The sequence below is a fragment of the Pleuronectes platessa genome, chromosome 19 (genome assembly GCF_947347685.1).
Source record: "Pleuronectes platessa chromosome 19, fPlePla1.1, whole genome shotgun sequence".
In the NCBI taxonomy this organism is placed as follows: Eukaryota; Metazoa; Chordata; class Actinopteri; order Pleuronectiformes; family Pleuronectidae; genus Pleuronectes; species Pleuronectes platessa.
This window is the reverse complement of record NC_070644.1, coordinates 6,154,752-6,170,959: the sequence shown is the minus strand read 5'-3', so window position 1 is coordinate 6,170,959 and position 16,208 is coordinate 6,154,752. Positions and strand designations below refer to the sequence as shown.

Below are 16,208 nucleotides of genomic sequence, written 5' to 3'. Positions count from 1 at the left end.
TTGTGAGGTATGCAACCGAAAGCAATTTAGCAGCAAGAGCAGATTAAGGGATCATGAGAGAGGCTGAAGGGAGAGACGTATATAGTTGGAAAGAATAACAGGGCAGCAGAGGCAAACATGTTATAGCTGGTAGAAGAATTTAATCTCACAATTTAAGGATGGGTTTTTAATGATAACTCCTACTGATGTGAAATCTGTATGCTGGCTACTTTACCGCATTACAAGACCAACGCCTCTATATAACAAGGGCACAGTCAATGTGTCCCACAAAACTTTATTGATTGCTATCGTGACTAAAGAGGATTTCAACACAAGAAAATAAGCTTTTAAGAAACATATTACCAACTCTAACTTTAATTATGTGTTTTGGGTGTAATATGCAATAAACGTATCTCCATCTCCTATTCCTTTGGAAAGCCATGTATTTATATATACCTTGAAATATTGCCAAATATTTAGGATTTGTCAGGTAATAAGAGAGGATGCTACTCAGTGGAAAAGATCTGCTCATGTTCAAAGTGAACGTGTACCAGCAAACCATGGCAACAGCAAGACTCCACCAAAGCTCCCTGAAGTAAAGCTGGCGTGGGGGGGAGGCAGTGTACTCATGTTGAGTATCTGGTTACCTGGGCATGTATTACTATCTTGATAGCGTGCCCTTTATATAACTGAATTACTCCACGATTGACCAGGCTTTTTCCACACAACTGCTTTCTGCTGCCTCAACACACGTCACTTTAGGACCAACCATGGGTAGGAGAGTCCATTTTAACAAAGTCGGCAAATGACAGCAAGATCACAACTGCATCAGTATGAAACTAGCAAAGACAGACTGTGCTTCATGCTGCTTGTTAAGATAGGGTACCATGCTAACATTTGCTAACGATTTTAATCCAACTATTTTAATATGTACCAATAAACAAAAGAATTGATAGCACTAAACGGCATTGATTTGTGGCTTTAAGCAAGACCAGACCAAAAGCTAACTGATTCCACTGACAAGTTTGTTAATCTAGAATCTAATAATTTCCCTTTGTGCCATAGAGCCCTGTTATTATCCCAAACCATAAACTAACCTAACCTAATAAGCCATACCTTTGGGTAACACGTTTCCTCATTACCAACATGGCCAAAATAGTTATTAAGTCAATCACATGTAAACTATCATGGTACCAAGCAAATACTCACTGTATGAATACAATGCTGAAAATAGCCCAATAAACATACAATTTACCCCCGTTTTAATATTTGCTAAAATCTTTGACAATATTGATACGTTCACAAAAAAAACAACCTTTACCAGAGGTAATTAAATGACTCAATAGGTCGGAGGTTTGTGATCCCCGGCATACAACAAATAGATGTACAAACATTATTTTCTAAACTGTGCATTACACCTTACATTTGCATAACACACCATTGACAAGGAGTTAATTCACTGCTGCACAACCTAGGCATTTCTACCATATAGGCAGAGGATAGAGAAAATGATAGAGGGCAGATAGAGAGGCATCGTTTACTCTAGTAGACAAAGAGAGTGAAATGGGCTGGATAACCATGGCCTAACAAGGCAGTCTATCTGTCTGGCTGAAGCTCCTCCAAGAGTAATCTGGCAGGCAGCACAGTAATGAGAGCCGCACTGCATACAACATAGATAGGCTTATCCACTGACCTACATGTTACTGGAATGATGACTGCCTCCACTCACCCAGCTTTAGTCCATCAACAGCTTTTGACTTTTTCACTGAGAAAGTTCAAGACAAGCACTAGAGATTTCCAGACATGTTAAGCTCTCAGATAAGATTTTCTTTTTTAGCCTACTTATTTAAGCAGCACATTTACTAAATCGGGGGGCTAGTAAGAGCTTGGCCTTATCGCAGGGGAATTGGTAAAAGCATAAGAAACATGCCGTGTACTGTGTGAATGGTAGAAGTATGACTCTACAGAATGGCAATGATCATTGGCGGTTCCTCTTTGCAGCAGTGAATGAAACAGTCCAGAGGGCAGGCCTGCCACAGATCCCCACTCTATTCTCCCAGTCAGGAGCCAGGAAACCAACCCCCAGTCACTCCTGCAACTTTAGTTCCTCCTGGGTCAGTGCTGTTGCCATAGGGACGATGGTCAAGGGTAGAAGCAGTTCTCTGACCCCGGAAGTCAAAGACAAAACGCAGAGCTTACTTAACTGCTTGTCTGAAAGTGACTGATAACACAGGCAGAGGAGTTGTTAGGCTCCACACACTATAGTTATAGGAAACGAAAAATATGGGAGGCAAATTCTGCATGAAACTTTGACTAAAGTATTTCGTACTTGCAATGTCTGAGTGTTTCCCTACGGTCATTTAGTCCTTCCACTGTAGCCCACCAGGACCCATTGGCCTAGTTTCACTTTATCCAGGAGAATATGTTGGGAACAAATGTGTCTCTGCTACTAAAAGTCCAATGTTTGTTTAATCTACTTCATAGAGCTGGTCAAAGGCCATGGAGCTTTCAGACAACATGAAATAACCAACACTCAGTATGTGTAATGGGTTAAGCGGAAATGCAAGTGCAGTGTTTGACAGTAGCAAGCAGCTTGTGATATTTATAGCAAGTAGCACTCGTCTGGTTGATATGGCAGAATGTCATTAGTGTGGGCTAGCTCTCGCCTTATGAAAGGAGCTTTTGATCCAGATTGAAGTGGACTGCTACGGGTTTGCTAGGACACGGCTGAAATTTTATATTAGACAATATGGCTACAAAACATAACCTGCAGAGCCTGTGAAACACACATGCAATGGCTCTGTCTGTGAAGGAAGGGGAAAGGAGAAGTCACTTCCTCAATACAGGGCGGACTGCAAGTGGGCTATACAGTATGCTAGAATGTAAACGTGAACCCCTTTCAAATGGGATCATATGCATGCCAAGTCCCGCAACGATCTGTGAGTCTAAGAAGAATTCACACACCAAACACTTATTTTATGATCAAACTTCTTGTTGCACATGATTTAAATGGCATAATTTCCAACTTTATGACAGCAGACTTAAACCGCTTTCAGACATGCACAGAACTCTGCAGATACTCCTTGTTTTATATGGGGAAGGTGCACGTGTGAATGCAAATGTCCGATTGAGCGGCTCCCTGTTTCTGCTGACTTTTTTCGCCTGGTCTCCTGGTATAAAGTCTGTAGACATCCAGGAGAATTCGATGTGAGAATGCACCGGGGGATTCACCGCGAGCGATTAGGGGCTAGAGAGAACTTCGAACACTAACCGAGGTGAAAAAGTGGTGTTTGTCAAGAGTTTTGGGCGATAAGAGCTGCTGACGGTGTCTTTGTGTTGTCAAGAAAATCCCATGATCTCCGCAGCAGAGTTAATACGTCACTTCCTGCATCTGCCTTCTGCACCTGGCTGCTCCACCTCTCGCTTGAACAATGCAGAAGGGTTTTTCTGTTGTGAATGCATCTGTGCAGAAAAACTCCTGCTGCGTTGTGCATGTGTGCAAGTCAAACTGCGGGTAAATTCTGTAGCCAATCCCACAGGTCATGTCTGAAAATGACTTAAGTTACGACACTGCTATGGAACGCAACTTGCAAACACTAATCAGTATCTTTCCATTTGTAGTCGTTTCAGAATGCTGTGAGAGTGGTCAAGTGCTATAAATTTTATTTAGTGTTTGTTAACACAAACGTTCAGAGTTCATGTGGGATTTTGCACAGGAGACTTCCATCATCTGCGAACTGTTGCTGCCCAATCATTTAATTTACAAGGAAGTGCTTTTGAGAAATTATACATCTGTGTAGATACATAAAGGGGTGGATAAATCTCTTCACTGAAGGGCAGTGTATAACACAGTTCATGGTGGTCTCTCCTCTGGGTACCTCATTAACAGCATTACATTCAACTCCAGCTGGCACAACAGGAGAACTGCTACTTCTCAATAATGCAGTGGGATATCGAGCTTAGAGGACAACAGCTCAGCAGCTGACTAAGACACACAGATCCATGGTTCTGTAGTACATACTCTTTACACCCACTATTCCCTGGCACATTTTAGACCCATATGCATGTGTACTTTCTCATTTTACAACTACTGGCAGAGACGACATGCTGTCTTCCTCCCCAAAAAACAAATGGCCTTGATAAATAAACATAGGATAATATCCTCAAATACAAAAACTAAGCAGTACTAAACTATGGCTGGACTTACGGCTGAAGTGGGAGAAATACAAGCCTGTTGTATCCATAGTGGGGGTTTACAGCTTAGTGGAACCTGAAGTTCCAGTTTCACTCTCCCTTTGGTTTTGGTTCTCACCAGCGTTCTTTGGTCTCAGTGGTCTTGCGTGACTCTCAAACAAAACCATGATTGTTTTCTTTGAATTCATGGTGAAATGAAGGCAGGTAATCTGATCTGTGACAAGGACAAAGTGCCTTTTACAGCATCTTCCCAATTTTCTACTCTGGGCAGACAGGTTGCTATAGACTGAATCACAAGAGAGAGACGTACATCCAGGCCACCGTACCCTACATATACGTACATATAGTAAACACTGGAGCTTGAGAAAAACTAAATATTACTTGAAAACTTTCTATATTTTGGGACACATAACAGTGGGGTTTCTTTGTGTAGAATCTTAAAAATGAACATATTAACACAATGAAAGGCTCATGAAGTATAAGATATGGTTTAGTGTCTACAAAGAAAAATCTTTAGACAGACAAGCCACCATCTGTCTTAACCATTCGTACAATACTCAGTTTTGACCATGGACAATGTGTTTAATGATGCACTCCTCAACACACCATGACGCACAACAACACGCCCCCAATCTGCTTTAGTACACTTGGCTATTTGTCTAAAATGTTAATGTTTGTCTTGGAACAAGCCCTACGGGTTTGTATCTTATTCACAAAAGTACATTCCTGCTACATACAAACATACAACAAAGTTTAACTGTATAACTCCGGTCAAATCAAGGTCACTCTTTGTTTATGCACACCCCTGGAGACTTGGGCAGAATTTTAATTTAAAAAAAGTTTCAAAATCTAATGAAAGTGGTCGACTTCGGGTGTTTAAGTTGGACAGATGGAAACATTTTTGATGCAGTGGGAAAAGTTGACGTGGAGTTTTACACACTTTGTCCCCACTACTGACATGTGGTCTATCCACATGACACTGTCTCACGCTATTCGAGAGTTTCAAATGACTGAAAAACTCAATTTAATGATTGTGTAAAACCAAACCTTGCGATTTATACAGGATTCAATACTTAACTGAATATATACCTTAAAATCTCCATTTAAAAAAGGGTTCCTTTGTAGTTTTCTTTTGAACCAGCCATTGTGTGTATCAATGATGTCTAACAAACACTCATGAGCTCCCTTCCCCATTCATGGTACTGGTTGGATATATCAATAATTGTCTTTCCTGCCCAATAAAAAACAAAGTATGTGATATTATAATATGTTTGGCTAATATTTTTCTATCTGCACTCTCAGCCTGTCGCATGGTGCAGGGGTCTCAATCCATAGTGTCTTCAATTCCCTTAGAGATCACTATCATAATTACGCAAATTAATAATCCCCTCGTCATTTTGTTGGACACAGATGGGCCTGAGGCAATTGAATGCAGTCGTATTTTCACTCCAATTATTCCGGCCGTCACAACGCTGAGGCTATAGAGATATCATGGATCCTCTGGAGAAAGAAGAGGGCTGAGACAGTCCACTTCCAAAGGTTATGTCCTCTCTCCCATGTAACACGATGATTAATAAGCATGTTTATCTTATGACCTCTCATGCAAGCTGGTAGCAGACTATCCTGCAATTCACCAAGTCCACTAATGTCAAAATGAAAAATATATATAGAGCATCCTTGGCTTAATAACATTTACTTGATCTGCTAATTACCAGAAATTTGATACATTTAAAGGGGAATGTGCAGGATTAACTTGAACCACATTAGTGTAAGCTTAGTGATATATTGGCTTAATATCTTTAAACATGGATTCTAATCACAGTATGTGACAAAACTTGAGTCTCTGTAACTTGTGATGTGCATCTTCGTTGCTGTTATAATGAAAAAATTATTGAAAGACCAATATGTAGGGCTCATTGAATTTTGTCAAGTGTTGTCACACAGTCTTTATCATGATCGACTAAGCAATATGCTACAATGAATTGACTGTAGAGAATGACAGCAATCAGATTCTGAACAGCTTGAATAAATGGATTATTTTACTGGCAGCAACAACAACAGTCTATTATCTGAGTGGAATTTCAGAATGCCTGCATCAGTAATTCACTTCATCCCAGTCTAAATAGTTTCTATGGCTGCTTTCAGGCACTGGGGTACGGACATTTTCTGGAGGGGCTGTATGTGAGAATGGATATGTACCGGGTCAGTGGCTCCAGACATATTCCAGAACTTTTCCTGCGGGCCAACCTAGTAAAATGGCCAGAAAATTTAAAGTGAGCCAGTGGGCGTGATGATGTTTTGAAAATTCGGCGGTCACAGAAATGGAAGAATACAAACGTGTCAGACCCAGACAATCTGGGAAAGATGTGAAAAGCAAACTCCAGAAAATGTCCGGCAAATTGGTTACTGACATTTTCTGAAGTTTATGACATCAGCTACATCTATATAACAAATCTACATAAATATTTTTTACTAGAAGTTAGTGAATCACTGCATTAAAAACTCTTTCCTGTCCACGAAAATCAACATCTGAAATACAACCAAAGCCTTTCATAAGTACCTTGTTGTGTGTCTCTCTCTGAAAACCACTTCCTGGCTTAATGGAGGCTGATAACAATTCTGCTGAGATGTGAACACCAGGGTATCCTGTGTGAAAAGTTCACCATAGCTGACACTTGATGTAAACTATTTCAAAGTCCATACAATAAATTGTATTTACTAAAAAAGCATGAGATGTCATCAAAAAAGCATGAGATTGTCAAACAAGAGCTTCTTGTAAACATCTGTCCTGAGGAATTAGGCTTGCCTCATGAAATGAGAAAACTAGGTGGGGGAGCTTCTTTTAAAACACTGTTTTATCTGCAAGTATTGATCACTTTGTAGAGCAAGTTGAATCTAAGCCACAGGAGAAGTTTGTTAAATGTGTGCAGCACAGCAAAATGTACTATATCTGGTAAATATAATTGATTAAATTCGCTTGCTTTGTATTCTATGTGAAACCAAGAAAAACTTCTAATCAGAAAACCCTTGTTTATTGACAAATGCTAGCAGGTATTAGACTTGACAAAGAGCAAAGCTGCCTTATTGAATTAACTATAGCATTATCTCATGCAAGTATGCTGCCTCTTATAGCAAAGCATTATTTTTTCCTTACCCACTCATATGCCTTTTTCGGCCACTTTTCTGCTACCATTTCCCTTATAACTTGATAACCCCAACATTCAAGGTCTTTATGATACAAACACACCAAAAAACCATCTACTTTGTAGCAAATAAAGAGCTGCAACATGATGAGCAGGTCTAAAATTCACCTGCTACGCCAGCAAGGTTTAGGTTTTGCGTAAAAGGTTTTCATGAATGTCACATCATCTATATTTGGTCAATTTCTCAATTTAAATAACTGCTGGGGATTCCCTTTACCCCAGAGGTATATCAAATAGATTAACTAGTAGAAACTGGCTTCAAGAATAACCTAACCGAAACCTATAACTGGAGTGTTACTAGACAGTGCATTACATAATGCATTTGTACATGTGTGTATGTAGAAAATCAAAGGTGAGAGAGGTCCCCTGAAATGGTCTGGATTGCTTTAGTATTTTCATCTTCATTATGAACTCATTCAGTCTAACCAGGGCAAAGAGGGAAAGTTCTCTGCTGGTTATAAATAGTTGCACAAAATTATCTTCTGCCGGCAAGTTCTTACTTAAATATGAGATCAAGTTAAATATGAGCCTCCAGGATTCCTTGCTGCAAAGAGGAGACCCTTAACAATGAGACTAGCTCTTAACAAAGTTGCAGTAAATAATGTTTATGAAGTATGGTCTAGTGTCATTATATTCTGGTTCTTTGTCTGCCCATATTCAATGGCTTAAAAAAGGATATAGGCATTCTATTTGTATCATGAAATCAATCATCACGACAGTTAAGCAACATTATTTGGCTGAACCTAACCAATTCAAGTTTACAGTGCTCCTTAACAGCCAAGCTATCATCTTAATGCAGTTAAATATAACTGCACTAGTGGTACAGCAGCTGCTCATTACGCCTCCTCACATACTGTAAAATCACCAGAATGTCTTTATGCATAGTGTTGTGACTTTGTTAACATAAACAACACTCAGCTGTTTCAACTGAACATTTATAAAGACAGCAAAATAACAGATAATTTGCTGACATTTTAAATGTAATTTTAAATTGATTACAAATTACTTTTCAACTTCAATAGTTATTCCCTTCTTGAAATGAGGCTGTCTAAACATGTACATACTGTCACCATTGTTACTTTGGGTTTTATATAAAACATTTGAGTCAGGAAGACATGCAAAGTTGTGAGACAGCCTGTATTTTTTATGTAAATTTAATTTCAATCGAATTTGCATTAGTTGTAATGTTATTGTACCTATGTACAGCATGTGACAGACACAAAAAAAAAAGGTGTCAGAGTTCATTCGGCTCAGAGATCAGTTCCACATGACACTTGAATATACAGTTCTTATTTAGTGTAACAGTTTATTTTGAACCGTGAAGTACAAGAGAAGCAGATGATTGCTCTTTACACTGAGCCGAGTATGTTCTATAGACCAGTGTTGCTTGTTCCGTTTCCAACTCACAGAGCTCAAGAGGAGCTGCAGGGCTAATAATCTAGGCTACTCCCACAGATGGCCGGCAATGGAAAAAGCAAAGGGAATGGATGGTAAATTAGCAAGATGGACATAAAGGCGATGGCTATATTAAATCTTAACACAGCGGAGGTAAATATCTTGCTTTTGATATGTGTGCTACTTGAAATCTATGTTTACAGCAAGTTCCATATTAATTGGACAGTGTATTAGTCACTAAGCAGTTACTAAAACCGCTCAGTCATATCCATGTTTGACAGATGATGCAGTGGAAAGCTATGAAGGACGAGGTATCATACACAGATGCTCGTCTGCTAGTCAATGAGACAGAATGACGAAGGGAGTGAGATGCAGTTTGCCAAGTCTCAATAACCAGGTTAGACGCATTCAGGTCAGAGCATGCATCTATGCAGACAACTGCCACATTTCACTTGTTTGAATCCTGTAGAATATAGCTGTGCAAATCATACACATTTTAATATTTACAGCTCATATTCACGAATCCCATTTAGACTCATAGAATTGTAGAAAACACTGTTCATTGTGTAGAATGCTACAGCGTTGTGATGCACAGTCTTAAGGAAAAAATGTTGTCGATTTGAATGGCACTTTGGGTTTTTTCACACTGCATAGTCAAGATATATAAAGGAGGGCAACACAAACAGGTTTCTACTTATTTCAAATGGTTGTGAAAATCTGAAAGCAATAGCCCACCACTGCTCATGTGCGGCTGAATGGTGCTGTAACAGTTGTTAAAATGGCATGTATTGATTACAGTGCTGAAAGTGCACTCACATAATGTAGTCCCATAGTCACCATGTAGCAGTCCATCAATGATTTTTGCCCAACATATTTTGGTGTTCATCAATAAACAAATGAGGGACTAGAATGTTGACATTGGTTTGAATCCAAGTTTCGGAGGTGGATAAATGCCAAGCCTGCAGCGAAGTGAACCGTATGCACACAACATGGTTATGAGTTATGGGAAAAGCCAAGTAGTCAAACAAGTAAATGTGGAAATACTGCAATTCAGACAAGGCAAAAGTCCTTCAGCTTTGAAAGGCAAACCGGTTCCTGTATACAAAGCTAAGAAAAAGAGCTGCCTCAAGTAGCAGCGAGTTGACATAACATCACTGGCAGCCTGTCATTCAGTTGTGTTGACTTCACTTTGCGGGTCATAAGACTTGCATCCATAGCGTCCACGAGACAGACACTTTATGGCTTTGGGGGACTGTCTCGACGTGAAGAAATGTGTTATCTATAGAGTATGAGTTTGGTCAAATTGAATAACCTTGTTATCTGAATGCAGTGACATTTGTGCGAACCGTAGCAGGAAACATGTATGTTTGACTAAATCCTGACTAGAAAGGAGAGAAATCTAAAGCCATCTTAAAAGGTTTCTATTACTAACTGATGTATGCAGTTCAACTACAACATTAAAACAGGTAAATGGTTTAATGCAGCGGCTGATCTGCCCATGAAAATAATAAAATATAGAAAATAAATGAACTCTTCTAAACAGGCCGAATGAAATTACCCTGCCTGGTTTTATGTTGTGGTTACTAAGTCTTTTCCCCCCATCATTTGGCCAAGACCATAGATTTGAAATAAAGATGGACAGTGCATCTCCCTGATCTCCTGCTATCCAGAAATTCGGATATACCTCAACAACATCGTTGGTCTGCCAGAGTCTGCGTTTTAGCAATCAGGGAGATTGAGCCATGATCCAGAGGTTTTGTCGATAGAGGCGCTCGACCAAATGTTAGTCAGTCTCAACTGTCAATGGTTTATAGCATCAAATAACCAATGAAAACCAAACTTACAGGAAGAATTACCCCTTGAATATACATCAGTGAGAAATAAATAAACAAGCTACTGTGAAAAAATTCTTGAACATGTACTTTTACCATTTAGATTGATCAATATTCAATCAAATAACATGGAAAAGACAAGTTATGGACAACATGACATGTGTATGAACAGTCAACACTCTGAGGACCCTTTTCTAATAGGTAATTTACGACCTATTAGAATTAACAAGCTCACAGTTCTTGAGGGTCCATAACTTATCTTTGAGGGAAAACTGTCACAGTAGAAGTAATTATCAAATTCTTTGACTGACCAGGTTTAACTGAAGCAGAGGCAGAAAATGAGCACGTTAAGGCACATGAACAAAGTGAGGGCACAATAACTACACCATCAGTCTTGAATTTCATACTGCCAATATCAGATTATATTAGCTAAACATGATATCTTTGCTGTTTCAAGTACTACAGTTGCACTATTGTATCAAGGTCACACAGGTCAGTCGCTGTGAATAGTGAACTGATCATGAAATATTTTTAAATTGAACAGTGTCTAGGGGGTAGCCATTTCCTGACCTTTTTAGGTTGAAATAGGATGCTGAATGAGGACAGAGCTAGTTTGGCAGGTGTATCATGTCGCTTGGCCTCCAGGAGAATAGGGTGGGGCCGTCCTGTTGTTTCTTGTTAGAGTTGGACTAATGTTCGACATTACATCAGATGAACACTATTCATACAGACAGGGTTACTTCAAGAATTTAGATATGAATCCAAAAATACAAACTCCATAAAAGATTCAGCATACTGCTGATGTATTTAATGTGACATGTTGGGTAACTGCCAAAAACCTACTAAATATAACAAAATAAAAGCCAGAAAGTGTTATCTTTGTTAACTGCAGGTTAGAGTTGCAGAGGGAATATATAGAACATTTGATTCTAAGAAAGGAAAATTTCATGAAATAAATAAGGTTCTTTACATACCTTGTCATTTAGGACTCAAGCGCCTGGATGCCAGTGGATGGCAGATGAAAGCAACAATTTGCTTATCTAAAAAAGACAATGAAAAAAGAGAAATTAAGCACCAAACATAGATGAGGGCAATTAAACCACTAGCAATCATCAAAATGTTTAGGCCCCATTGTAAACGTATATAAATGTTCCTGTTGTCGCTATAAGTATAATCATGGATTGATGTTACAAAACTTGAAGTACTGATAGAACTTGGTCCATTTATAGTTGACCGTACGTTACCTTAAAATGATAATCAAGCAAAAGTTACAACAGTATGTTGAAGACTCATCTGAGAAATAAACCAACTTCATCAGATGAATGTGTGAATATACAAAAAAAGTATAATTTTGATATGATTTATAGGTAAAAATATGATTTCAGTGTATCAATTAAACAAGAGGCTACATATCATGATCAATTGTCTAATTATTTGTGAGAGGAGACAAAAACTGCCCAAATCTAAACAGACGAGATCAGATTATTTTGTGTTATGTCCATGTTACATGGTGCATGTTAATTAGCAATTTGGGTCAAAATTCATAGTTCAGTATGTTCGACAAAAATATGATTTGTCAGCAGATTTGTCAGTAAACTAGAAAGAGCTGTTGAATGGAGGCTGAATTCATTAAGTTTCGGGAATAGAAAAGCTCCTCCTACAAGCCGAGTTAGTGCTGCCAGAGGGGACACACAAAACGTACAAGGCAACACGTTTTATATTTTCAGCATGCCCAACTCTTTCTGCAAGTCTAATTTTTTCCCGTCAAAACATTGAAATGTTGCGAGTTAAACATTTACAAAAATCTGAATGCGATCACGATTGAACAGTTCGAGACAGTAGTAAAAAATCTAATTTAAACTAACATTCATAGAGTTTGTCTACAAAAAACAAGAAGCTGAACAAGAATAAGACTTGACATGTGACATGATCTTGCTTCCCAGGTCAGAGCAACAATACGCGAGTGTTGTTCGTGCATGTCTGGTAAAGCATTAGCCTTGCCAGCTGATCTGAGACAATCTGAGCCAGCTAAAAGATAGGATCATCCCTCCACTATCCTGATCGAGGACAATAGAGCCATAGAGCAGGAACGAGGGGGAGAGAAAGAGGCAGTGAAAAAGAGGAGGGGAAAGAATTTTTTTTGACTTATTCATAGTCTCCCAATCAGCTGCAAACACACTGGACTGCACTGACACTCATTAGTTTCTGCTCCACTTCCTCTTTGGTGCCTTTATCCTCATCCCATCTATTTGGGATTCTGAATCTCGCCAGACAAAAGTTCTCTCCGTCGCACAGATGAATAAAGCAAGAGAAGTGTCAATTTTCAAACTGGGGTTGTGATCTGTGGGGGAAGGGGAAAACTGCTGCCACAGCAACAGCATCTCCCCCCATAGAGACAGCCCCATCGCGAGCACACTTAGAAACCAGGAGTATCTGGTTGAAGGAAAACACCTGTGCCCTATGTTTATGAGCTCTGTCTAAAATGTACTCTGCACAATACGATTCATGTGCCTCTGCCAACGTTATCAGTGTTTCTTCTAGGTGTTTTTATTACCAGCGTGGGCTGCACTGACCCCCCCTCCACCCCCGCGGCGCCAGTGCTGTGCAGAGACTTTCATGCACCTCGCGAGAGCATGCATAGCTACAGCGGAAACCCACTACCAGTTGCAACCATCTCTACGCCAACGTTCGGTTTAAAACTATATATTGTTGTTTGTCGGTGTTGGTTTATCAATAATGATAAATTATTTGATGTAATACTGTCATAGATTTATCAGACTCAGTTTAAGTAAGATTTCCTTGTGATTGGTCTGATAAGGCAATATTTCTGAGGCGTTGAAACGTGGAAAGATCCCAAATCGCTAACTCAAACAAACAAAGCCTCTGCTAAAACACATATTTTCTTATCATACTTTATTTTAAGTGTCGTTATTTAGTGTTGAAGTGCTCAATGTGCGGCTCGATGCAGAACTGGTGCTATGTAAAGTATCCCCAGCTATTTCAGCATTATTGACCTGATATTTATACAGTCGAAACAAACGTTTAAAAAGGCAATTCGGTTTATAGATCTCTAGAAAATAAAGATGCATTGTAAATAAATTATTTGGCAGTTGTGCATTTAATTAATTGCTGAGGTTTGCATCCACTTCTTTTCTCGAGTGTTGGATGAATGAAATGATCAGTAGTGAGACAGAACTGCCCATAAATATAAGTTCTTCCAACAAACTCGATTATACAGTACAGTAGTTTTTACATGTATATTTGTACATTGCTGTAGAGATGATTATGAAAGGTAGCTTATTTTTCATGCCCGCGAGGTGCATGTAGGTCTCGGCGGGCAGACAGAACTCTGCACAACACCGGTCAACAAGTGATTCTGCTCGTGTTCGCTTGTTTATGTCTGCTCGTCTATGTCGCTCTGTATAAGTCAGCGTCTCAAACTCCAGGGGGATCCAAACTAACACAAAGCAGAACCCTAAGTACCGAACGGGTCCCGAGAACCTCTTACGGCGTCCACCATCAATGTGCAAAGTGTGTGCAGGAGCGAGGACATATGCTGTGCGCCTGCCCCGATCCCGAAGCAGCGGCAGCATCCATCCTGAAGTAGAGGGTTGGTATTGTTGATAGCTACTGCCTGGGATATTTTAGCTTCATTTCTTGAGGAAGTGGATCCATGTCGCCCATCGTTATATACAGGCTATGGCCAAAACTCATGCACTAGATCATCGAGTATACTGTGCTGCATGTGATTATACTAAAGTTTCCAATTTGAGACACAGCAGACATGTGTGTAAAAGAGGGCGAGACAGAGAGCAGCAGTGGAGCAATTAAGCGCTGCACACCAAGTCACCGAAACACTACATTAGAGATCTTTTGTGTCATTGTGAGAACTGTAAAAAAAAAAAAGAAGAGATTTCGGTTCCATAATGAAACTACACTCCCACAGTCTAAGCAACATCTTCAGATAACTCATACATTTGTATTTTTTTAGAAACCATTATGGTGTAATTAGAAAGAAAACTATCCAGTCGTGTGATAAATTATGTAACTAGCTTTTTAAACTGAAGGAGGGCAGGGCTTATTTCTGCTCTTTAAGAGGCCAATCACACAAATGGAGCCAAGTAATACAGTTGTTTATTTGTTTTGTTTGCTATGGTAATAATCACATTATTTTTCATTACTGGGCTAATTGACTATGAGTAATACTGGTCTTTCTGTTCTCAACCAGACAATTGAGTTCATCTGCTCTGCTAATAGACTGTGCAGAACACAGCAAACCAAATTTAGATTTGCTCGCTCACAGACTGCAATTAAAGCTGGCAATGACCACGACTTGTGAGTCTTTTACTACAAGTGGTAAACATACAAAGAATGAGCGATACCTAACTGTAACCTGTCCCATGAGATCACACGCAGCCTATAGTGTATTGGGGTTAGTAAACAAGGTGCGGACTACTGTGTCTGTTTAGCCAGTTATAATCACGATAATGATGTTCTATAAGTACCATCAATATAGCGCTATCTCTTTCAGCAACAGGAGCAAAAAACGGTTCCTTAAACATGTAGAGTATAAAATAAATGTTAGATATAACAAACATTTTAGTCTGAGACACAAGAAGAGAAACTACTGCATCTTAAAGGACCATTTTTGGTCATAGAAAATGTGACGCATGTGGTAAATTGCATTGTGAGCGGGAGAAAATGATCTGAGCTTAAGTTCAGATATGTTCGAGGCACATACTGAAAACAGTCTTGAGCTGCTATCTATCATAACTGAATGTAAAAACCGCTAGGTTCATATGAATACAGGGTATTAGGCCAGAGCCGGATCTGAGACTGTTCCTTAAGGACGCTGTGCCTCGTCATCACCCCGGACTAGCGGGAAATCAATCCTGGGCCACCTTTCTCATGACACTGATTATCGACTGTTTTTGTTAAACCTTCTCCGGTCCAGCCACAAAACATGGACAAACAGTCCACCACATGCAGCAGACAGATCCAGATGAAGTCATTTACACTGGCAAGAGAAATTATGAGTAGCTGAAAATGTATGACTAATCACACATGAATCAAATTACAGTCTGGTGCCAAATAAGAGAGGATTAGTAAAACTGCAGGTTGTATCTAGCCTCGCCGATGGAGAATTTTACAGTAAACAATATTTAAAAATAACTTATTAATGGATATCTGGCTGCATGTTCTTCTGTAGTGAATATGACTAGAGAGAAACCAGGTTGGCCGAAACCAGGTTGGTAAGACATAAAGTTCTCAGGGAATTTTATTTGCAGGTTTCATTCTCACATTCAGCGAAAAAACACCTTATGTGCAGTAAAATAGTGTTTCTATCATTCTGCCTGCTAATAGCCTATTTCTAAGGTTATTACTTAAGCCTTCCCTCCCTTTTCCTCCCTTATGCCTGTTAGGAATTTTGGACATAAAACATCATGTGGTACCGTTATATAAAATACATGACTATAAATCAACATTGTGCCGTTTGCTTTATTCTGTGCCCAATGCTCAGACCTCTTACTTTATGTGGATAGACACTGAACAGAATTCTGCACTCAAAAACGGTTACTGTATGGAGGCAGCTCTATAGGTGATG

General features: G+C 39.4%; 1 protein-coding gene across 2 annotated transcripts in view; it reads right to left on the bottom strand.

The window, feature by feature from the left end:
- erbin (erbb2 interacting protein) overlaps window positions 1-16,208 on the bottom strand; it is a 52,078-nt gene that overhangs the window by 30,972 nt on the left and 4,898 nt on the right. For both annotated transcript variants that reach the window (XM_053447769.1, XM_053447770.1), the window contains exon 2: window positions 11,578-11,643. The gene's annotated coding sequence lies outside the window, so the exon portion shown is untranslated. The remainder of the gene's footprint in view (window positions 1-11,577; window positions 11,644-16,208) is intronic.